The 22,925-nt window shown below is 39.0% G+C and overlaps 1 protein-coding gene across 2 annotated transcripts in view; it reads left to right on the forward strand.

The window, feature by feature from the left end:
- LOC149175653 (initiation factor 4F subunit (DUF1350)) overlaps window positions 1-22,925 on the forward strand; it is a 235,989-nt gene that overhangs the window by 20,750 nt on the left and 192,314 nt on the right. The window contains exon 1 of one of the 2 annotated variants that reach the window (XM_089422912.1): window positions 138-231. The exons of the other annotated variant lie outside the window; for it this stretch is intronic. The gene's annotated coding sequence lies outside the window, so the exon portion shown is untranslated. Of the gene's footprint in view, window positions 1-137; window positions 232-22,925 lie in introns of those variants that run through there. 2 annotated transcript variants of the gene reach the window in all.

Below are 22,925 nucleotides of genomic sequence, written 5' to 3' on the forward strand. Positions count from 1 at the left end.
ACCATTTTTCCAAAGATAAGTATCTTACTCCTTATATTATCTTTTATATTTGGTTTTCCTTTTCCTATCTAAATGTGTTTGTGTTAGATGCTAATAACATTTCTTTTCATGTTTTCCTTGGTTAGGAAAAGCTTGCTAAATGCTCAAGCGCTACGGAGAAGACCTCACAAGACAAACCATGATAGAAGTTCTATTGGAATTGATGTCCTACAAGGTTTGTCTAACACAAAGGTATGTCTTAGACTATAAGCTTTGTTCTCTTCGTGATAAAGGTATATTCATTCATTCTAATAAATCTACTTTACATTACTAACAAATGTTAATGTCTAGGACCTTTGAATCATATAGATTCTTATTTGGGTGATTAACCATTATATTGAATCTACCCTAATTAAAATCATGTTTATGGAACCCTAAAAATTTCTCTATAAAACCCTAACCTAAGGGTATGTCAATGCTAATGTGAAAACCCTTGCCTACTTAGGGTTACTGATGAAATTTAGAAGATACTATTCTTCTGATGTTTGGGGTTTTGATGGTAATGTCATGTTTAGAGTTTTAGTATTGTTATGAAAACCCTAGTATTGTAATGTATTCCTAGACCTTGAAGTCTTGGTAAAATAGGTTTTATGAGGAAAACCCTTATAATATCTACTGTAAGCTCCTAGGAATGAAACCCTAGGTGTATGTTTATTAGTCTAATCAAAACACTAGCCTAATCAAGATTGTTATATGTCTGACTTTAAATGTATTGATATTTGTCTCTTGGGCTTACCCAATGGATATTGATATGCTTGTGTATGATTATGAAATCCTAGATATGTATATGTGCTAACCTAATCGTTGATGCTCGTAGTATGTAAATTCTAGGGTTTGTAACTAAGCCCTAGTAGAACTTTGTTATTCTAGGATATGGTGATATTGCTTCCATTATCATTGAAACCTTAAATTATGTTGTGCTTGGTTTTATTTGTTGACATCTAAGGCTGAGTGTCTCAAAGATGGAATCTAGGGTTTGCATTAAATCCTAGTAGAAGTCTAACATATGAATTTTGAAGTTGATGCATTGTAGAACTATACTTGTTTGAATTACTTCTAGGGTTTGCAATATATTATAGTAGAGTATGTCATATCTCTAGAAGAAATATTGAGGCCGTAGATATAATGAGATTGATATCTCGATTGAGTTACTGATGTGATCTAGGGGTTAAAACCTAACCCAAGCAAGAAGTTGAGGTTTAAAAGTATGCGTCTCTTGTTGATTATGAGCCTAACTAAGTTTAGGTATTTGATGTCTAAAGTCTAATGCTTCCATTATTGTATGATTTTGATATAGTTAACTTCATCCTTCTAAATAAGTATTTGGTTGTACTTGCTATCTAAGTTGTGCAGGTACATAATCTTCAAGAGGTTGAAGATATTCGCGAGTAAAATTGATTTGATTGATAAGCATGATGAAGGAAGTTATATGAATGATGATGATCAAGATGACTTTAATAAGAAGGATTGAAGCCATGAAAGTTCTCCAATGCTATGAAAAAGAAGTTGATCTCCCTAAGTTAAGGAGCCTGGATAACAAAAAGAGTATATCTCCCAAGTTGAAAGGGAGGGCATATTATAATCATGATGGATGCCTTGAAGAAGAAATTGAAGAAACCAGGATCTAGTTGTAGAATATGTTGCTGCATGTCAAGTAGGAAAGGAAGTTGTATGATTGAAGAAACCTTTGTAAAGTTTTATTTGGGAAGCCTCTAAGTCCTACTGTGATAAATTGTGAAGCAGCATCAAGATGTTTGAAGACCTCGAAGGTTTGTGTTTACTAATGTGTAAGGTTGTTGCTGACTGGGGTTGTGATTGTTTAGGTAAATCTCTCAAAGTTTTGTAAGCATGCTTGAGGTTATTGATCTGTTTGATCGGGAGAGATTTGATGTGTTGAGGCTTTGTGTGTAATACACATTGCCTGGGAGGACATCTTGATGGCCTGTGTGTTGATGTCTAGTTCCCGAAGTAGGGAAGGTGGTGTTGGTCATAGAGCTCTAACCTTGCATTACACACCTAGTTCCCTCGGTTGATGGTTAGTAAGTAAGCCTAATGGTACCTAGAGAGGCTAAAAGCTTTAGTCCATCTTAGTCCCACCTGGATAGATTTCCTTGGTTAGGAATCTAGTCTGTGGTATGGTGAGTGCCTAAACTCTTCATGGTTCACGTGTTTTGAGATCTTCCATGTACTTGTACATATATGAATACCTCCCTAGTTAAAAGGGAGTGTTGAAGAATGTAACTAGGTTCAGTCTTCGTAATTGTATTTGAGTCATAATGAAATGTATTTATCAAAAGGAAGAAAAAGAAATTTTATTGTTATTGTTACGACTTATTAAAGCATGGGTTTCATACTTGGGTCATCATGTTTTAGGACAAAGTCCCCATTGAGGACATCTAGGTTTTTTCTTCAGTCATTAGAGTCATTGCCCATATAATGAGACCCTTGTTGGGCTTTTGAATCCTGTAAAAGAATTATTATTGAGTAAAATACGTCATTTGTCACCTCCACACCAAGTTGGTCCTTACCTGATCAAGTCGACCTACATTAGGGTCATTCGAACTCTAGAAGAGGCTATATATACATCGTAGTTCAATTCATTTGGAGAACTCACACACACATATTCGATATAGAAGGAGGAACAAAAGAAGTGTGAAATTACAGAAGGAGGAGAATCGCTGGGAAAAGACAAAATCGAGTTTTTGGGCTATCTCTCTCTCACAGGTGTGAATTTACTGGGCTACAACTGGGGTCGAAATTTTGGATTCTGCTGCTGGGTCGAAGTTCTATTGCTGGGACAAAGTTCTGCTGCTGGGTCGAAGTTCTATTACTAGGACAAATTTCTGCTGCTAGGTCGAAGTTTTATTGCTTCGAAATGTCAGCTACCAGATCGAAGTGCTAGGTCGAAGTTGTTGCTAGAAGGTTATCATCTGCAGGAGAAAGGAGCTTGTTATCATTGCATTTCTAGGATTACCAAAATCTTGGAGTGCCTTTTCATCAGGTCTTAATAGTTGGAATGAAACTCCTACATTCGAACAATTATGAAATGCATGTAGTCAAGAAGAAGTCAAAATTTCATTAGAAAGCAACAAAGAGAATGAAGAGGAGAAACTTTCCAATTCCTATTCATCTCCTCACAAAAACAAAGGAACCTTCAAGAAGTCTAAAGGGCCTAGAAGGAAGGTAGACCTATCAAAGATTGAATGCTATAATTGTACAAAGATGGGTCGCTATAGAAGCAATTGTCCTGAGAATCCGGAGAAATAAAAGAATAAACAGGGATAAAACAAATGTTACTGAAGATGGATCTCCAAAGAAGAACAATACCGCAGATTCGGAAATAAAGGACTTATACTACTAAGTCCCTCTACTAAGTTTTTGAATTGTCTTTCTTTGTATTTTGATTTTTAGTACTTATAGGTTTAACATGCTTTGGAAAAACATTTTTGAATTTTTTTGTTAAAGTTATAGGTATCCTTCAAGATTGGATTAAGCGGGAGCCCTCACCATTTTTCCAAAGATAAGTATCTTACTCCTTATATTATCTTTTATATTTGGTTTTCCTTTTCCTATCTAAATGTGTTTGTATTAGATGCTAATAACATTTCTTTTCATGTTTTCCATGGTTAGGAAAAGCTTGCTAAATGCTCAAGGGCTACGGAGAAGACCTCACAAGACAAAGCATGAAAAAAATTCTATTGGAATTGATGTCCTACAAGGTTTTTCTAACTCAAAGGTATGTCTTAGACTATAAGCTTTGTTCTCTTCGTGATAAAGGTATATTCATTCATTCTAATAAATATACTTTACATTACTAACAAATGTTAATGTCTAGGACCTTTGAATCATATAGATTCTTATTTGGGTGAATAATCATTAGATTGAATCTACCCTCATTAAAATCATGTTTATGGAACCCTAAAAAGTTCTCTATAAAACCCTAACCTAAGGGTATGTCAATGCTAATGTGAAAACCCTCGCCTACTTAGGGTTATTGTGAAATCTGGAAATACTATTCTTCTGATGTTTGGGGTTTTGATGGTAATGTCATGTTTGGAGTTTTGGTATTGTTATGAAAACCCTAGTCCTTTAGGGTTGGATGGTAATGTATTCCTAGACCTTGAAGTTTTGGTAAAATAGGTTTTATGAGAAAAACCCTTATAATATCTAGTGTAAGCTCCTAGGAATGAAACCCTAGGTGTATGTTTATTAGTCTAATCAAAACGCTAGCCTAATCGAGATCGTTATATGTCTGACTTTAAATGTATTGATATTTTTCTCTTGGGCTTAACTAATGGATATTGATATGCTTGTGTATGATTATGAAATCCTAGATATGTATATGTGCTAACCTAATCATTGATGCTCGTAGTATTTAAATTCTAGGGTTTGTAGCTAAGCCCTAGTAGAAATTTGTTATTCTAGGATATGGTGATATTGCTTCCATTATGATGATAAATCTAGGGTTCACTACAAACCCTAGTAGAAGTTGGTCATATCATTGAAACCTTAGATTATGTTGTGCTTGGTTTTATTTGTTGACATCTAAGGCTGAGTATCTCAAATATGGAATCTAGGGTTTGCATTAAATCCTAGTAGAAGTCTAACATATGAATTCTAAAGTTGATGCATTATAGAACTAGTTTGAATTACTTCTAGGGTTTGCAATATATTATAGTAGAGTATGTCATATCTTTGGAAGAAATATTGAGGCCCTAGATATAATGAGACTGATATCTTAATTGAGTTACTGATGTGATCTAGGGGTGAAAACCTAACCCGAGCAAGAAGTTGAGGTTTAAAAGTATGCATCTCTTGTTGATTATGAGCCTAACTAAGTTTAGGTATTTGATGTCTAAAGTCTAATGCTTCCATTATTGTATGATTTTGATATAGTTAACTTCATCCTTCTATATAAGTATTTGGTTGTACTTGCTATCTAAGTTATGCAGGTACATAATCTTCAAGAGGTTGAAGATATTCGCAAGTAAATTTGATTTGATTGATAAGCATGATGAAGGAAGTTATATGAATGATGATGATCAAGATGACTTTAATAAGAAGGATTGAAGCCATGAAAGATTCTCCAATGCTATGGAAAATAAGTTGATCTCCCTAAGTTAAGAAGGAGCTTGGATAACAAAAAGAGTATATCTCCCAAGTTGAAAGGGAGGGCATATTATAGTTATGATGGATACCTTGAAGAAGAAATTGGATAAACCAAGATCTGGTTGTAGAATATGTTGCTGCATGTGAAGTAGGAAAGGAAGTTGTATGATTGAAGAAACCTTTGTCAAGTTTTATTTGGGAAGCCTCTAAGTCCTACTGTGATAAATTGTGAAGCAGCATCAAGATGTTTGAAGACTCCGAAGGTTTGTGTTTACTTATGTGTAAGGTTGTTGCTGATTGGGGTTGTGATTGTTCAGGTAAATCTCTCGAAGTTTTGGAAGCATACTTGAGGTCACTGATATGTTTGATCGGGAGAGATTTGATGTGTTGAGGCTTTGTGTGTAATACACATTGCCTGGGAGGACATCTAGATGGCCTGTGTGTTGATGTCTAATTCCCAAAGTAGGGAAGGTGGTGTTGGTCATAGAGCTCTAACCTTGCATTACACACCTAGTTCTCTGGATTGATGGTTAGTAAGTAACCCTGATGGTACCTAGAGAGGCTGAAAGCTTTAGTCCATCTTAGTCCCACCTGGATAGATTTCCCCGGTTAGGAATCTAGTCCGTGGTATGGTGAGTGCCTAAACTCTTCATGGTTCATATGTTTTGAGATCTTCCATGTACTTGTACATATATGAATACCTCCCTAGTTAAGAGGGAGTGTTGAAGAATGTAACTAGGTTCGGTCTTGATAATTGTATTTGAGTCATAATGAAATGTATTTATCAAAAGGAAGAAAAAGAAATTTTTATTATTATTGTTACGACTTATTAAAGCACGGGTTTTATGCTTGGGTCATCATGTTTTAAGACAAAGTCCCCATTGAGGACTTCTAGGTTTTTTCTTTATTCAGTAGAGTCATTGCCCATATAATTAGACCCTTCTTGGGCTTTTGAATCCTGTAAAAGAATTGATATTGAGTAAAATAAGTCATTTGTCACCTCCACACCAAGTCGGCCCTTACTTGATCAGGTTGGCCTACATGAGGGTAATTCGAACTCTAGAAGAGGCTATATATACATCATAGTTCAATTCATTTGGAGAACTCACACACACATGTTCGATACAGAAGGAGGATCAAAAGAAGTGTGAAATTACAGAAGGAGGATAATTGCTGGAAAAAGACAAAATCAAGTTTTTGGGCTATCTCTCTCACACGTGTGAATTTACTGGGCTACAACTGGGGTCGAAATTCTGGATTCTACTGCTGGGTCGAAGTTCTGTTGTTGGGACAAAGTTCTGCTGCTGGGTCGAAGTTTTGTTGCTGGGAAAAGTCAGCTTCCAAATCAAAGTGCTAGCTCGAAGTTGTTGCTGGAAGGTTATCATCTGCAGGAGAAAGGCAGGACTACCTTGGTGATTGGAGGAAGTCTGTGTTTAGGCAAGGAGTCTTGGATCATCTCGTGAAACTATTGAAGGAAGAGTTGTTGATTAGGTTTTCCAATAGATAAGGGTTTGGCCCTGGCTGTCTGCCTACATCTGGTGTCTTTGATCTTCATGTTATGGTTTTGATAATTGCTTGATGAACTAAGATAAAATAAGAACATAAGAAAGTTAATAAGAACATAAGAATATCACAAGTAATTATCAACATAAAGAAAATCTTTCTGCCTTTCTGATTTTCCAGCAGTCTGAAGGCTACCTCACCTCCACCCACCAACTATCAAAATCAGATAAACACAATGAACCACTTCACTAGCATACAACCATCTTCTACTTTGGATATTAATCAATACAATAAATGGAAATAGGGTGTCTCAAGGCCACACTGCCTTCGCCCACCAACTATTCAATGATTTCACATCAGGCAGGGAACATTGTCCTTTATACAAAGGGACTTGCAACATCCCAACATCCCTCTGAAGGAATAATGTTAAAGAGTGCAACTAGGGGCTAATTCCCCTTCCTAGAAGCCTTATATATATATATATATATATATATATATATATATATATATATCGCAAATAATGAATAATTAACTAATAATTAATGTTGATGAGTCATGTCTCTAAGGACATCACCATTCGTTGAAAATAGCTCATACTCACGTAAATAACATGTTTACCATAAGTTACTACCCACCATAGTTTAAGAAAGTATTTGCATAAAAGATGGGATAAGGAAAAAATATGTAAATAAATATACTTACTAGTGGTTACCACCCACCATTATTTATGGGTTCTTCAACACTTTAACAAATATGGATAAAAATGTAAATGTGCAAACTTAATAGAATTTAATTTACAAAGATACATGATCCGATTTACAAAGAGACATGTCTCTTGGATATCTTGAGTATAAAATTCACTTGAAACTTTTCGTTTTACACAATTCAATTATCATCTCATATCTTCTTGTACTTATTGTTGATGTTTCTATCTACAATTACTGTCAATGATGATCTAAAGTGAATGCTACTGAAGTTTTAATGTGATTTCTATTGGAATCTGAAGTAAAGTTGTTATTGGGCTAATAAGACATTGAAGTAATTTTTGCAAGCATAGAACATACCATAAAATTTAACATGGTATTAGAGCCCAGGTGAAGACAAGCCCAAGGAACAAGAGAAGCAATCACTGTTGAATAATTGTTGTTGTTGAACAAGGTCTGTTGGAACAAGTCTCCATGGCTACTCACTCTTATTTCAAGATAGAGGATAAGCTCAATGACAAATCAGATTATCATGCCTGGAAGATGACTCTTGATTTGACCTTGGAGGAACATGAAGTGTTGGATTATGTGCAAGGGAAAGTGGTGGAGCCTCCTTCAAATGCACCTGCTACTGCTAGAACGAAGTATAGAAAAGGAGAGGTCAAAGCTAAGAAAATATTAGTTGACTCCATTCAAAAGCATTTAATCTCTTATATTTCTGATCTGGGAACTTCCAAGGAAATGTATGATAAGTTGATAGGGATGTTCAAAGTCAACAATGCAAATCAAATTCTCTTTCTCAAGAACAAGTTGAAGGATATCAAAATGGACAAAGGGGAGTCTATACAAGCATATTTCATGAGAATAACTCAAGTAAAGAATGATTTTCTATCTATTGGAGAAGTTACTACTGATAGGGAACTCACCCTTATTGCACTTGGAGGTCTTACAAGGCCATGGGAAACATTTGTCACCACCATTCTCAACAATGACAAGATACCTGGTTTTGATGAGCTATTGGCTAGATGCACTCAAGAGGAAATAAGGATGATGGAGAGAGATAAGTCTGTTAATGGAAGTGAACCTACTGCTTTCTCTACACATGCTAAAAGGAGAAATGATGTTGGTCCATCAAATTCAAGAAGGCAGGGTTTTGGATCTAAGAAGGGATTCAAAGGAAAAGGAAAAGGAAGATGCTTCAATTGCAACAAGTTTGGCCACTATGCTAGAGAATGTCCTCACAAGAAGAATCCTCCAAGGGACAACAACAACAATCAAAGAAACAACAGGTCTAACTACAAAGGAAAATGGAATGCTCCTACTGCTCGAGAAGGAAATAATCAACCTCCCAAGAGGACAAGAAATTCTAGGTATGATGAAAATAATGTTGTTGAAAAACAAGATGAGTATTATCTCATTTCTGCTTTATCTACTGCCTCTCCTTTGGACACCTTGGATCAGTGGTTAATTGATAGTGGAGCCTCAAGGCATTTCACTGGATATAAGGAGGTTCTCTCAAATTTAGTTGAGAGGAATACTAATCTAAATATTATTCTTGGAGATAATGCCACCTACCCCGTGAAAGGAATAGGAACTGTTACTCTTCACTTGAACTATGGTCAAACCATACATCTTCAAGATGTTTTGTATGTGCCCGATTTGAAGAAGAATTTGGTATCTATTTCTACAATGGAGGACAAAGGCTTCAAGGTAGATTTCACTGATGGAAAGGTACGTGCATGGAATAAGAACTTTAGAGATGCTTTTACTCTTGGGTTTAGGGTTGATGGTCTTTATCAAGTTGGTGGAAGTCCTTTGGGAGCTTTGGAAAATGACACCTCTATTCAATGTGAGCTATGGCACCGAAGATTTTCTCATTTACATTACAAATCCTTACCGAGTGTAAGGTGTTGAAGAAAGTGTAACTAGGTTCGGTCTTCATAAATGTAATTTTGATCTTTGTACTTGTAAAAGAAAAGACATATTATTTTTGTAAATTATAAAGATGAGTTTCTTGCTCATTGCATAGGTCTAGCACATGTCAAAGTTCTATAGGAAAGTCAAAGAGTCAAAATAAATGTTGAAGACCCTTAAGGGCATGTTACAACATGTATATTTATGTATTAGAGTCCAATAAAGACGTCCAAGCAAATTCACAAGCCTCCTACACATGTCAGCCTCATAAAAGGGACTAATTCGCATCTCCAAAGTCAAGTTGGCCTAAAGTCATCAAGTCGGCTCAAAAGGAGGGACATACCACTATATATAGGGTCACTTGTCCTCACCAAAAGGCAGAAAAGTCACCTTTGAAATCAGCAAGAAAGAAGGAAGAGAAAAGGGTACGGAAAAGGACGAAGAAGGTGTCTCTCTTCCAGCGAAGGAGGGATAGAAGACCGAGTTCACAAGGCATATTTCTGGCCTAGTTACAGTCACGTGCAAAGAGAAGGAGGCTCAACCTGCTGTCATAACTGACCTCCTAGTGCAGTCATAAAAAGAGGCTTGGTTGGGCTAGAAAAAGGGTGCCAATTAGGCCTCTCACTCAAGCGAAGGTAAGGGCTAGTCAAGAGAATATAGGAGGGCATTCAAGGCTGCTATTCTTGAAGGTATCCTCCACATGTGCGAAGAAAAAGGAAGACATACTACTGCTGTTCCTGATCTGCAATCACATTGAAGAAAAGAGAGCTCGGTTAGGGTAGTGACAAGGTCATCTCCTTGTTTAAGAAAGGCTCTATCTCAAGCATAGTAAGAAAAGAAGAAAGTTCCTTCATGGGCATACAATCTAGGGCTACTGCAGTAAGGCTATCAGTTGCTGGAAGGTGGAGGACAAAGAGCTAAGGAAGTGATCAAAGGAGGGCTTGACTTGTGCTTGGAGGATCTTCTTGTCAAGGGTCTAGGGTTTGGCATTTGTCAATTGAAGCTTCGATAAGAGAAATTTGAAAAACAGTTTTCCTCTCTAGGAGAGAGAGGTTTTTCCCTACCGAAGAGCCAACATCTTGTGTTCTTGTCTCTTGCATTTTGGTAACTGTTTGATGAAGTAAGGAAAAAAACACACATTGATAATAATAAGAGAAGAATCTAGTAATAAGAAAAGTAAAAGTACTTCACAAATTGTTATCATTGAATAGAAGAATCTCATTATAACTTACATGCCCTAGACTCTTCAACATAAGGAATATGGTCATAGGGATGCCCACATTTCATATGAATCATGAAGGAGTTTGTCAAGGTTGTGCAGCAAGAAAACATACAAAGGGACCATTCCCTTCTAGTGAGAGCAAGACAACTGATATTCTTCAATTGATCCATTCTAACATGGTTGGTCCTTTGTCCGTGACTTCATTGGGAGGATACTTATACTATGTGATATTTGTGGATGACTTCTCCCACAAAACTTGGATTTATTTCTTGAAGAAGAAGGATGAAGTATTTAGATGGTTTCGCTCTTTCAAAGCATTGGTGGAGAATCATACAGGCAAGAAGATCAAGACATTGAGAACTGATAATGGAACCGAATATGAATCTAATGAATTCAATGACTTTTACAAAGAGGTAGGTATTAAGAGGGAGCTCACTGTTCCATACAATCCACAACAAAATGGAGTTGCCAAGAGAAAGAATCATACAATTATGGAAGCCACCCGTGCCATGATTCATGATCAAGGCCTACCGAAGTTTTTATGGGGAGAAGCTATGAACATTGTTGTGTACGTTCAAAATAGGAGTCCTCATCAAAGCTTGGATTTCAAGACACCCGAAGAAATATTCACTGACCCTCTCATTTATCAATGTAAGAGGGAGTTGACTTTTGAATTCGAGATGAAGGACCTACGATTGATGCATTACTTCCCAGGGTTGGAGGTTTGGCAAAATCTAGGTGAGATTTTCCTTTCTCAAGAAAAATATATTGTGAAGTTGTTAGAAAGATGTGGCATGGTGGACTACAAGTCTGTGACTACACCAATGGAACTAAATTTGAAGAACCTATGTGGAAGTGTTGTTGGTTTAGTTTCGACAAATCTTATCGAATATAGACAACTTGTGCTGTGAAAATTCTATCACTGCAACAACTGATTTACTTTACCTACTTATTTTCCAATAAGTTATTTATGAAGTTCCTTCGATAAACATTAAAATAAATTCTGTTGCAGATATCACACCATAATACAGAAACAAACACATGCACGAGAATCAACAAATCGACACAGATATTTTGGACAACAGTCCCCGGAAAAACCCAATGTGGGAAAATCGGTGCAGCAAGGGAGGATTTTATTATTCAACAATTCTTCAGTACAACAGGGTGCCAAACTGGCTTACCCAACTGAGAGAAAAATTCTCCAGCACTTCTCCCAGTCTCAGCGTCAGCCTGACTGACCTCTGCGTAACTCCTAGACACTCTACATCAGCCCCTGCCTCTCTGCGTCATCCATGCAGGCCCTCTGGTGATTACGCAGTCTACTGCTGCCTCTGCGTCTACCTCTCCAACCTCTGCACTGGTATTCTGGTGCTATTCCCGACTCTCTATTCCGTACTTGCTGCCTCTTGCTGCTCTCCAGACCACTAGTTCAAATTTCTCAGCTAACCCTGCTCCAGAAATCGAACTAACTGGTCTCCCTTAGTGTATCCTCCAACTGACCCTCAAGCCTCTTCTTATACTTTTCTCGTTGGTCCATCAACGACCTAGATTAAATCTCTAATCAACGGCTAAGATTAGATTTGGCTTGATCCATGACTTTTGGACCCTTCTAACCTAGTTTTACATTAATACCCATTAATATTTTATTTTTTCTAAGTTTAGACTTAGGAATTCCATTAAAAATATTAATTATTTTAATATCTCCCAAACCGGTTAGAATCTGCCCAAACCATTTCTGGGTCTTGGAGATCTCATATGCTTTAGCCTCTCCACCAATTTTCATGGCTAGAGCACATCTGATGCTATCCCAAATCAACAGGAGAATTGATGTTCTTAGTGAACAAACGACCAGACATATGCTTTGTTGTTAATACATTGAGTCAATTTATGGTTGAGCCTCATCATATGCATTGGGTTGCTGCAAAGAATCTTCTAAGATATCTTCATGGTACTATCAACCATGGACTGAGGTACATTATTGGGGATCTGAGATTACATGGATATATTGATGTCGATTGGGCTGGCAGTGTGGTGGATAGAAAAAGAACATCTGGATGTTGTTTCTCTTTGGGATCTGCTTCCATCTCATGGATGAGCCAAAAACAAAAGTCTGTTGCACTAAGCACCATTGAGGCTGAATATATTGCAGCTAGTATGGCTTGTTGTGAAGCCATTTGGTTGAGGAAGCTCTTCAATGAGCTATTTGAGCATGTGTTGGATACCACCATCATTTATTGTGATAATCAAAGTGGGATTCGCCTTTCAGAGAATCTCGTGTTCCACGACCAATCCAAGCATATTGATATTAGGTACCATTTTATCCGAGATATGGTACAATGGGGAGAAATAAGGCTCCAACACATTAGGACAGATGAATAGGTTGTTGACATCCTCACAAAGCCTTTGGGAAAGGCCAAGTTCTTAGCCTTCAAAGAGAGACTTGGAGTCGTGGAAAGACCCTCCCATGAGGGTCCTGATTGAGTTGGACATTGAGCTTTGGGAGCTCCTGGGGGCCTAGGGTACTTCTTAGAGATATATGAGCACATGGTGAGTGGTTCACCTTCCCCTGTGGAGTACATACCCCAACATGTGAGCATAGGGTGAGTGGTTCACCTTCCCCTATGGAGTACACTATATGAAAACAGGGTGAGTGGTTCACCTTCCCTTGTGGAAACCCCAACATACATCCTACCCTTGTAGTCTGGGACTCTTGGGAAGTACCTCTCATTTGGCCAATGAGTTGGGAAAAGTGGTTAGGGTTAATTAGTACTATCGACGTGTTGATTTTGGGTAGCATTGGATGTGCTCTAGCTCCGAAATTTTGTGGAGGGGCTAGAATACATGAGATCTCCAGAACCCAAAGATCATTTGGAGAAATTCGACCCGGATGAGGAGTTATTAAAATAATTAATATTTTTAATGGGTTCTTAAGTCTAAAATTAGGAAAATAAAAATATTAATGGGTATTAATAAGAATATGGGCGAGAAACTTTTAAGTGATGAGGATCGAGTCTGTTTTAATCTTAGTCGTTGATTAGGGACTTAATCTCGGTCGTTGATTCATCAACAGGAAAAGTATAAGAGGAGGCTTGAGGGTCAGTTGGAGATACACTTGAAATATCAGTCAGTTTGATTTTTCTAGGGCGAGGTTTGCTGAGAAAATCGAACAAGTGATCTGTTGCAGTGAGAGGGGCAGTTCGGCAAAGGGACTTTAGTCCAAGGCCGAGAATACATAGCAGAGAGGCAGAGAAGCAACAGGAGAGATCTGATGCAGTTACGCAAAGGGAGAATTCTGTTGCAGTGTCACAGTGGAGGTTAAGGGGTCTCAGTGATGCAGTGACATAGTGACGCACAGGGAGAGCTCTGACGCAATGATGCAGAGGGAGAGCTCTGACGCAATGACGCAGTGTCGCAGTGTCGAAGTGACATGGAGGGAGAGCTCTGACGCAGTGGGAGAGCTTTGAAGCAGTTTCTCAATGATGAAGCTCCTAGAGGAGGTGACGCAAGTTCCAGCACAGAGCTTGGAGCAACCATCGCTGCCCAGCACTGGGAACAGTGCAGTCACCTGTGGGGTTTGTTCATCTGTCTCTAGATAGAGGTACTTCTACCGGGTTTATTCTCTGTTGGGTGAGCCAGATTTGGCACCCTAGTTGTATTCAAAAATCTGCTTAATAATACAAACCCTCTATATGCTGCACTGGTTTCCCAAATTGGGTTTTTCCAGGGACGATTGTCCAAAAATAATGGTGTCCCTTGTGTGATTATCTCATTCTATTTTCAATTTATGATTTGTATGTATGTGTAGTCTGCAATAGTGTTTTCGTCGTTGTTTATATAATTAAATAACTTGTTGAATGTAAAGAACAAGTAGGAGATGATAAACAGTGATTGCAGTAGGATTTTTGATGTGTAGATTCAAAAAAAATTTCAAACGACAGACATGTTAGGTACTACTGTATTCCCTATGACTAGGATGCATGATTTTCAACAACTTGATATCTAAGGATCAAGCCTGGTAGGGGTTTTATCCCTGGACATGAGGACTTGCCTCTGTCATTTTGGCAAGAGTGGCAGGGTCTTGTGATCCACCCTCTTTTAATCCTTTCTTATTGGACTATGATATCAATCTTCAGCAAAGACGAGACAAGTTGCAAAGATGGCACATCATGGACACAATATCATAGCCATGGATGAATATTGACAGGTGGAATTGTTAAAATTGGCAACTAGGGCCAAACTCCATGTGGGTCAGCTTATTTATGGCCGCTGATATTTTTATTGGATCCCTCTCATCGAGAGGTGTAGGATTGATCTAAAGATAATCCGATTTTGATAAGTATTTATGGAGATATGAATTTATTTTGATTATGAAATTATTATCAAGCCGACCAACAACTCGAGTAGGCTCAAAAGCCCAATAGACGTGTCTATTCATCATCTACGTTTTAGTATAAATAGAAGATGATTTGAAGTTATTTGCACACACTCTTTATGTGATCTCCTCTCCACGTCTTGGGTTTTTGGAGAAGGAGAGACACTAAAGAGTACGCTGGCCTTGTATAATGCCCTAGCCGCAGCCAAATGGAGAGCACTAGCCGCAAATTGAAGGAGATCTATCTGCTGTCTTGGGGAGCTGCAATACACAGTCTAAAGAAGCCCTAATCCGTGGACTAAAGGAGGCCCTAACTGCCATTGAAAGAAGTCTAATACACAGTGTCTTAACGCTGTCATGAAGAACCCTAACCACAGTCAATGAAGCCAGCCCTATAGACGCAGTCATGGAGGATGAAAGACTAGGCCGCAGTTTAAGGAGGGTTTATGTGCCCTAACCGCAGTCAATACAAGCCCTAGCCGCAGTCATAGAGTTGGCTCTCAAACGCTGTCTAATTCTGCACAGAAAGGAGGTTTCAAATGCAGCTTTAATACACTGTTCAAAGGAAGTCTTTAATACGTTGTTAAGTGTAGCACTTATCCACACAAGAGCCAGGACATCTAGTTGCTGTCAAGTAAGCTTAAACGCTATCCAGAAGTGACCTCTCCACGGCTTGTAAGGTTCTGTCTCATAAGAAGACTCTATCATTATAGTCATCAAGGAGATGCCTCAAGATGTTGTTAAGGAGCCCTAAATGTAGCCAGAATCGTTGTAGGTGACAACGTAGTATCAAGGTCATGAATAGCCATGAATTCATGATTTGTCTAGACCTGTTGGAAGATTCGATAAGCTACAACTAGTTGCTTTGCTAGGCTGATATGCATATGACTGTGTAATAAAACAATAGAAGTATATTGTTGCAACTTGGTGAAGCAACGAGAAGGTAGAGCAGCAACATGAAGGGCACATTAGCAAGGACAACTTAATGATAGATGAGATCATGGGAAGCATGAAGCATTATGATGAATGGGCAACATGATGCATGGGCAACATGAAGCACTATGATGAATGGGAAGCATGATGTATGAGATCATGAGCAGCATGATGTATGGGCAACATTATGAGCAGCATGATAAATGAGATCATGGGCACCATGATGCATAGGCAGCATGAAGCATAATGATCATGGGCAGCATGATGTATGAGATCATGGACAACATGATGTATGGGCAGCATAGTGATCATGAGCAGCATGATGGTGCTACACAGTAAGGTGCAGAAAATGGACGAGATGCAGCACTATGATAGGTGAAAAAGTCACCTTAGAGAATTAGTTGAAGCAATATGTTTTCAACTGATCTCTGTAGAAATCAAAAGTCAAAGTGTTGACTTCTATTGTAAATGTACTATCTCTCTCACTTTCTCTGCTGAACTTGGAAGAACATAAAAGAAGAATTGATCAAGGGTTTCCCCACATTGTGGGGTTTGTCCCTAGCTAGCGCCACATTGTGTGTCCTCTTGTCTTGGCTTGTCTTCTGTGATTTATGTTTATGTTCTATCTGCAGTTTACTTTAATGCTGATGTGATTGCTAATCTGGAAAAGATATCGAGCTAACTATGAAAATTTAAATAAATTGTTCTAGCATCGAACATATCTAAAAATAACATGGTATTAGAGCTGAGGTGAAGACAATGCCCAATCAAGAGTGAAAGAGCAATCACCAAAGACAGTTGGGACAAGACAAAAGGATCAATGGGTTCCTCATAATTCACCTAGGGTGAAGTCGAAGCAGAGAATATTATTAGAATGGTGCAGCGGAAGGATTTGATGGCCTACCTAAAGATCACTTCATTGGGAGGTTCGGATCTAAAGGTAGAAGGAAAGGCAGATGCCTTGGTTGCAATAAGTTCGACCATCATGTGAAGGAGTGTCCGAAGGACAGGGACACATCCCTTGATGAAGATAATAATCATTCCAGAGACATCCTCAATGATCGAAGGAATGATAAGTAATGCAAGTCATCAAGGAAATGGTCGACTCTTCAAAGAAAGCAAGGAACCCCAGAATCTCTTTTATGTACCTGATCGCAAGAAGAACCTGGTGTCCATCTCGGAACTGGAAAGGTTTCTGGGTGGCACTCATTGATGGAAAGGTACAAGTTTAAATATAGATATTTCAAAGATGTTTTAGATTTCAGGGTTGTATCAAGTCCACTGGGGACCATGTCCATTGACTCAGCACCAGAGGTCTGTGAGTCAGATGGTGACCAGAATGCCTGAATTCAAACAGAGCATGAAGGTACATGTCTAAGATGTACCGAAGGAAAATATTACAAGGGGACCATTCCCCTCAAGTAGCAGGTCCACAGGTTTGTAACAACCCGTGGAGTTTGAGATTCATGAACAAGAATCTCATGTATACAGGTGGATGAAAGCCCTCTGTGGCTTGAAGCAAAACACCCCAAGCATAGTATGAAAGGATTGGTAGTTGTTTGATGAAACTGAGACTCGCTAGGAGTGAAACCAAGCCAAACCATTACCCGAAGGTTGTGGATGATAAATCTCTCATATCGGCACCTTATGCGGGCGAACTATTTTTGACAAGTGCAGACCCTCTCATTTGCAGAAGTAAGAGGGAGTTGGATTCCGGACATATGTTTTGCAGTTAGCATGGTGAACTCATATTTGGTTGAGTCTCACTGGATTGGTGCCAAGAATCTTCTGAGATATCTTTGGGGCACAATCTCTCATGGATTGAGATACACTGTCGAAAATATGAAAAATGCATGATTATTCGAATGTTGACTAGGCAGGCAGTGTGGAGGATCACTAAAGCACTTCTCAGTGCTGGTTCTCTTTGGATTCTACTTTGATATCATGGATGAGCAGGAAGCAGAAGTCGGTTGTTATAAGTACCGCCGAGACCGGATACATAACTACAAGTATGACCTCATACGAAGTTGCCTGGTTGTGGAAACTCTTCAGTGAGTACACATGATGAATATCACTGTAATTCTCTATGACAACCAGAGGTGGGATTCAATTATTGAGGAATCCTGTATTCAATGATTGCTCCAGCAGATAGACATCAGATACTGCATTATCTGGATTCTGGGATAGGCAAGTCGATGAGCAAGGAGGCTCCATCGCATTGAGATGATGTACAGGTCGATACACTTTGTCAGAGCCCCGAGGAAAGATCAAATTTGTGATTTTCCCGAACGACTTGGAGTCATCGAGAGACCCTTGTAAAAGGGTCTTGCATGTTGCATACATTGAGCTTTGGGAGCTCTGTGGGCTTGCGGTTCTTACTGGAGCAACATACAACCACAGGGTGACTCACCCTCCCCTGGTGGTGCGCACTGTGGACAAGATGATTCACTCTCTTGTGGGACAGGATGATTCGCTCTCTTGTGGACATGATGATTCGCTCTCATGTGGACAAGATGATTTGCTCTCTTGTGGAACAAGATGATTCGCTCTCTTGGTGGACAAGATGATTCGCTCTCTTTTCGGATAGGATGATTCGCTCTCTTGTGTAGCAGGATGATTAGTTCTCCTGTGAGGTCTGGATGATGTGTTCGCCATGACGATTATGTAGCAGGATGATTAGCTCTCCTGTGAGGTCTAGATGATGTGTTCTCCATGACAATTATGTAGCAGGATGATTAGTTCTCCTGTGAGGACAAGATTGATTAGTTCTCCTATCGAGGCATGCTACCCATGCAGTCTGGGACTCATGGGAAGTACCTCTCATCTAATCAATGAGCAGGGAAATGAGGATAGGGACCATACTAGTACCGATGGACGCATCGTTGTATCTACCGTACTCCCTATGCTAGGATGACCTTCATTTATCTAGGATCAATGATACTAGTCTGGGACCAGTTGTAGGAGTTGTACCTACTATGACGCTGACTTCGGGTCGGTTGAGACTGGTCTGGGACCAGTGGTACATACTTTGAGACTGACTTCGGGTCAGTGTAGAACTGTTCTGGGACCAGTGAGAGTGGTACATACTATGACGCTGACTTCGGGTCAATTGAGACTGGTATGGGACCGTTATACACACTCTGAAACTAATGATACTGGTCTGGGACCAGTGGTAGGAGTGGTACCCACTATGACGCTAACTTTGGGTCGGTTGAGACTGGTTTGGGACCAGTGGTACACACTCTGGGATTGACTTTGGGCCAATGGAGAATGGTAGAGACATTCTCGATCAATTCTTCTTCTTCATGGTTCAGCAGAGCTAAGTTGAGCAGAGCAGAGCCAACACAGCTGAGCAGAGCATAGCAGAGCAAACACAGTTGAGCAGAGCATAGCAGAGCTAGCAGAGTTGAGCAAAGCAGAGTAGAGCCAGTAAAGCTGAGCAGAGCCAACAGAGTTGAGCAAAGCAGAGCAGAGCCAACAGAGTTGAGTAGAGCAATGCAGGGCACTGATGGCAGAGATAGTACAACCAGACATATGGATCAGCAAATGGAGTTCCCCCTAGTTGAGAGGGAGTGTTAAAATTGGCAACTAGGGCCAAACTCCATGTGGGTCAGCTTATTTATGGCAGCTGATATTTTTATTGGATCCCTCTTATCGAGAGGTGTAGGATTGATCTAAAGATCATTCGATTCCGATAAGTATTTATGGAGATATGAATTTATTTTGATTATGAAATTATTATCAAGCCGACCAGCAACTTGAGTAGGCTCAAAAGCCCAATAGACGTGTCTATTCATCATCTATGTTTTAGTATAAATAGAAGAAGATTTGAAGTCATTTGCACACACTCTTTATGTGATCTCCTCTCTAGGTCTTGGGTTTTTGGAGAAGGAGAAACACTAAAGAGTACGCTGACCTTATATGATGCCCTAGCCACAGCCAAATGGAGAGCACTAGCCGCAAATTGAAGGAGATCTATCTGTTGTCTTGGGGAGCTGCAATACACAGTCTAAAGAAGCCCTAATCCGTGGACTAAAGGAGGCCCTAACTGCCATTGAAAGAAGTCTAATATAGTGTCTTAACACTGTAATGAAGAACCCTAACCATAGTCAATGAAGCCAGCCCTATAGATGCAGTCATGAAGGATGAAAGACTAGGCCGCAGTTTAAGGAGGGTTTATGTGCCCTAACCACAGTCAATACAAGCCCTAGCTGCAGCCATAGAGTTGGCTCTCAAACGCTGTCTAATTTTGCATAGAAAGGAGGTTTCAAATGCAGCCTTAATACACTATTCAAAGGAAGTCTTTAATACACTATTAAGTGTAGCACTTATCCACACAAGAGCCAGGACATCTAGCCGCTGTCAAGTAAGCTTAAACGATATCCAGAAGTGACCTCTCTACGGCTTGTAAGGTTCTGTCTCATAAGAAGGCTCTATCATTACAATCATCAAGGAGATGCCTCAAGACGTTGTTAAGGAGCCCTAAATACAGCCAGAATCGTTGTAGATGATAGCGTAGTATCAAGGTCATGAATAGCCATGAATTCATGATTTGTCTAGACCTGTTGGAAGATTCGATAAGCTACAGCTAGCTGCTTTGCTAGGCTGATATGCATATGACTGTGTAATAAAACAACATAAGTATATTGTTGCAGCATGATGAAGCAACGAGAAGGTAGAGCAACAGCATGAAGGGCACATTAGCAAGGACAGCTTAATGATAGATGAGATCATGGGTAGCATGAAGCATTATGATGAATGGGTAGCATGATGTATGAGATCATGGGCAGCATGATGCATGGGTAGCATGAAGCATTATGATGAATGGGAAGCATGATGTATGAGATCATGAGCAGCATGATGTATGGGCAACATTATGAGCAGCATGATGCATAGGCAGCATGAAGCATAATGATCATAGGCAGCATGATGTATGAGATCATGGACAACATGATGTATGGGCAGGGTAGTGATCATGAGTAGCATGATGATGCATGATGCAGCTACACGGTAAGGTGCAGCAAATGGATGAGATGCAACACTATGATAGGTGAAAAAGTCACCTTAGAGAATCAGTTGAAGAATATGTCTTCAATTGATCCCTGTAGATATCAAAAGTCAAAGTGTTGACTTCTATTGTAAATGTACTATCTCTCTCACTTTCTCTGCTGAACTTTGAAGAACATAAAAGAAGAATTGATCAAGGGTTTCCCCACATTGTGGGGTTTGTCCCTGGCTAGCGCCACATCGTGTGTCCTCTTGTCTTGGCTTGTCTTCTGCGATTTATGTTTATGTTCTCTCTGCAGTTTAATTTAATGTTGATGTGTTTGCTAATCTGGAAAAGATATTGAGCTAGCTATGAAAATTTAAATAAATTGCTCTAGCATCGAACATACCTAAAAATAACATTTCTCCCTAGTTGAGAGGGAGTGTTAAAGAGTGCAACTAGGGGCTAATTCCCCTTCCTAGAAGCCTTTTATGAATCATGTATATATATATATATATATATATATACAATCATAAATAATGAGTAATTAACTAATAATTAGTGTTGAATTCGTTGAAAATAGCTCATACTCACGTAAATAACATATTTACCATAAGTTACTACCCACCATAATTTAAGCAAGTATTTGCATAAAAGATGGGATAAGGAAAAATATGTAAATAAATATACTTACCAGGAGTTACTGCCCACCATTATTTACGGGTTCTTCAACACTTTAACAAATATGGGTAAAAATGTAAATGTGCAAACTTACTAGAATTTAATTTACAAAGATACGTGATCCAATTTACAAAGAGACATGTCTCTTGGGTATCTTGAGTATAAAATTCACTTGAAACTTTTCATTTTACACAATTCACTTATCATCTCATATCTTCTTGTACTTATTGTTGATGTTCTATCTACAATTACTGTCAATGATGATCTAAAGTGAATGCTACTGAAGTTTTAATGTGATTGCTATTGGAATCTGAAGTAAAGTTGTTATTGGGCTAATAAGACATTGAAGTAATTGTTGCAAGCATATAACATACCATAAAATTTAACAAATAAGAGTGCATTCTCCGGCTCAACTCCATTGAACTACTATCAAGTGTTATTAGCCCACTAGCCCTGGGTGTCTCAACCTCTCAAAAATTGTCAACCAGCATAGTCTCCAGTGGATTTATCAACCCTATAAGGCACAACCACTACTCATTGATTATTAACCAGCAAGCATTTTGGGTTTCTCAGTTGAACTATCACCTAAGCCCATTCTGTGATTATCAGCTAACAAGCCTCATGGGTTTCTCAGTTATGCTATCACCAGAGCTTCTTTGTGATTATCAGCCAACAAGCCTTATGGGTTTCTCAGGTATGCTATCAACAAAGCTTCTTGGTGATTATCAACTAGTAAGCCTCACGGGTTTCTTAGCAGTGCTATCAACAAAGCTTACCTCTCCTTGAATTCTCTCAGTCCTGCTATTCTTGTCTACCCTCTCGGCAATTCAGCTTGACCATCCAGGAGCCTCATGACCTCTCTATCTTTTTTCTGTTCCCTTTCTCTGCCTGTGCATATAAATTCTTGAATGATCATTTTTTTTCATAGGAGCCTCTCAACCTCCTTTGTTCGTTTTCAACAGGAGCCTCTCGACGTCCTCTCATGGTCCTTCTTTCTCTGTGCATATAGCATCTCCCTCCTTAGTGCATGAGAGAGTGTGAATATAGAATAATGTGTGTTGTTCCCCATCCTGGCCACAATGGTTCTCCCCATTCCTGAGTGGTCTACAGTGTACACAGACCAATCACCTTGACAACACAACCCATACTGCTCATTTAATTTTTTCCTTTCTTTGCTTGTAATTGTTGCCTAAGAGAACATGGGGACATCCTAGTTTGCAGCTGAGTCAATACACAGTTAGTGCATTCAAATCCACTCAGCAAACCCATGACTAATATTTAAAACAACCCACTTCCTCAAGCAATCTCCCTCCTCAAGAAATGAATCCATGTTCCTATCTCAACCATTTCAATTTATAATTACATAATTACAAGGAAAAATGTTTTATAAGGGGAATTAACCTACATTCGTTACCTCGTTGTTATATCTGGCCAACACTCATCCAACCCTTTATCTCTTCT

Source organism: Pinus tabuliformis, chromosome 4_1, assembly GCF_031772625.1.
Source record: "Pinus tabuliformis cultivar Carrire ecotype Pingquan chromosome 4_1, CPIR1, whole genome shotgun sequence".
In the NCBI taxonomy this organism is placed as follows: domain Eukaryota; kingdom Viridiplantae; phylum Streptophyta; class Pinopsida; order Pinales; family Pinaceae; genus Pinus; species Pinus tabuliformis.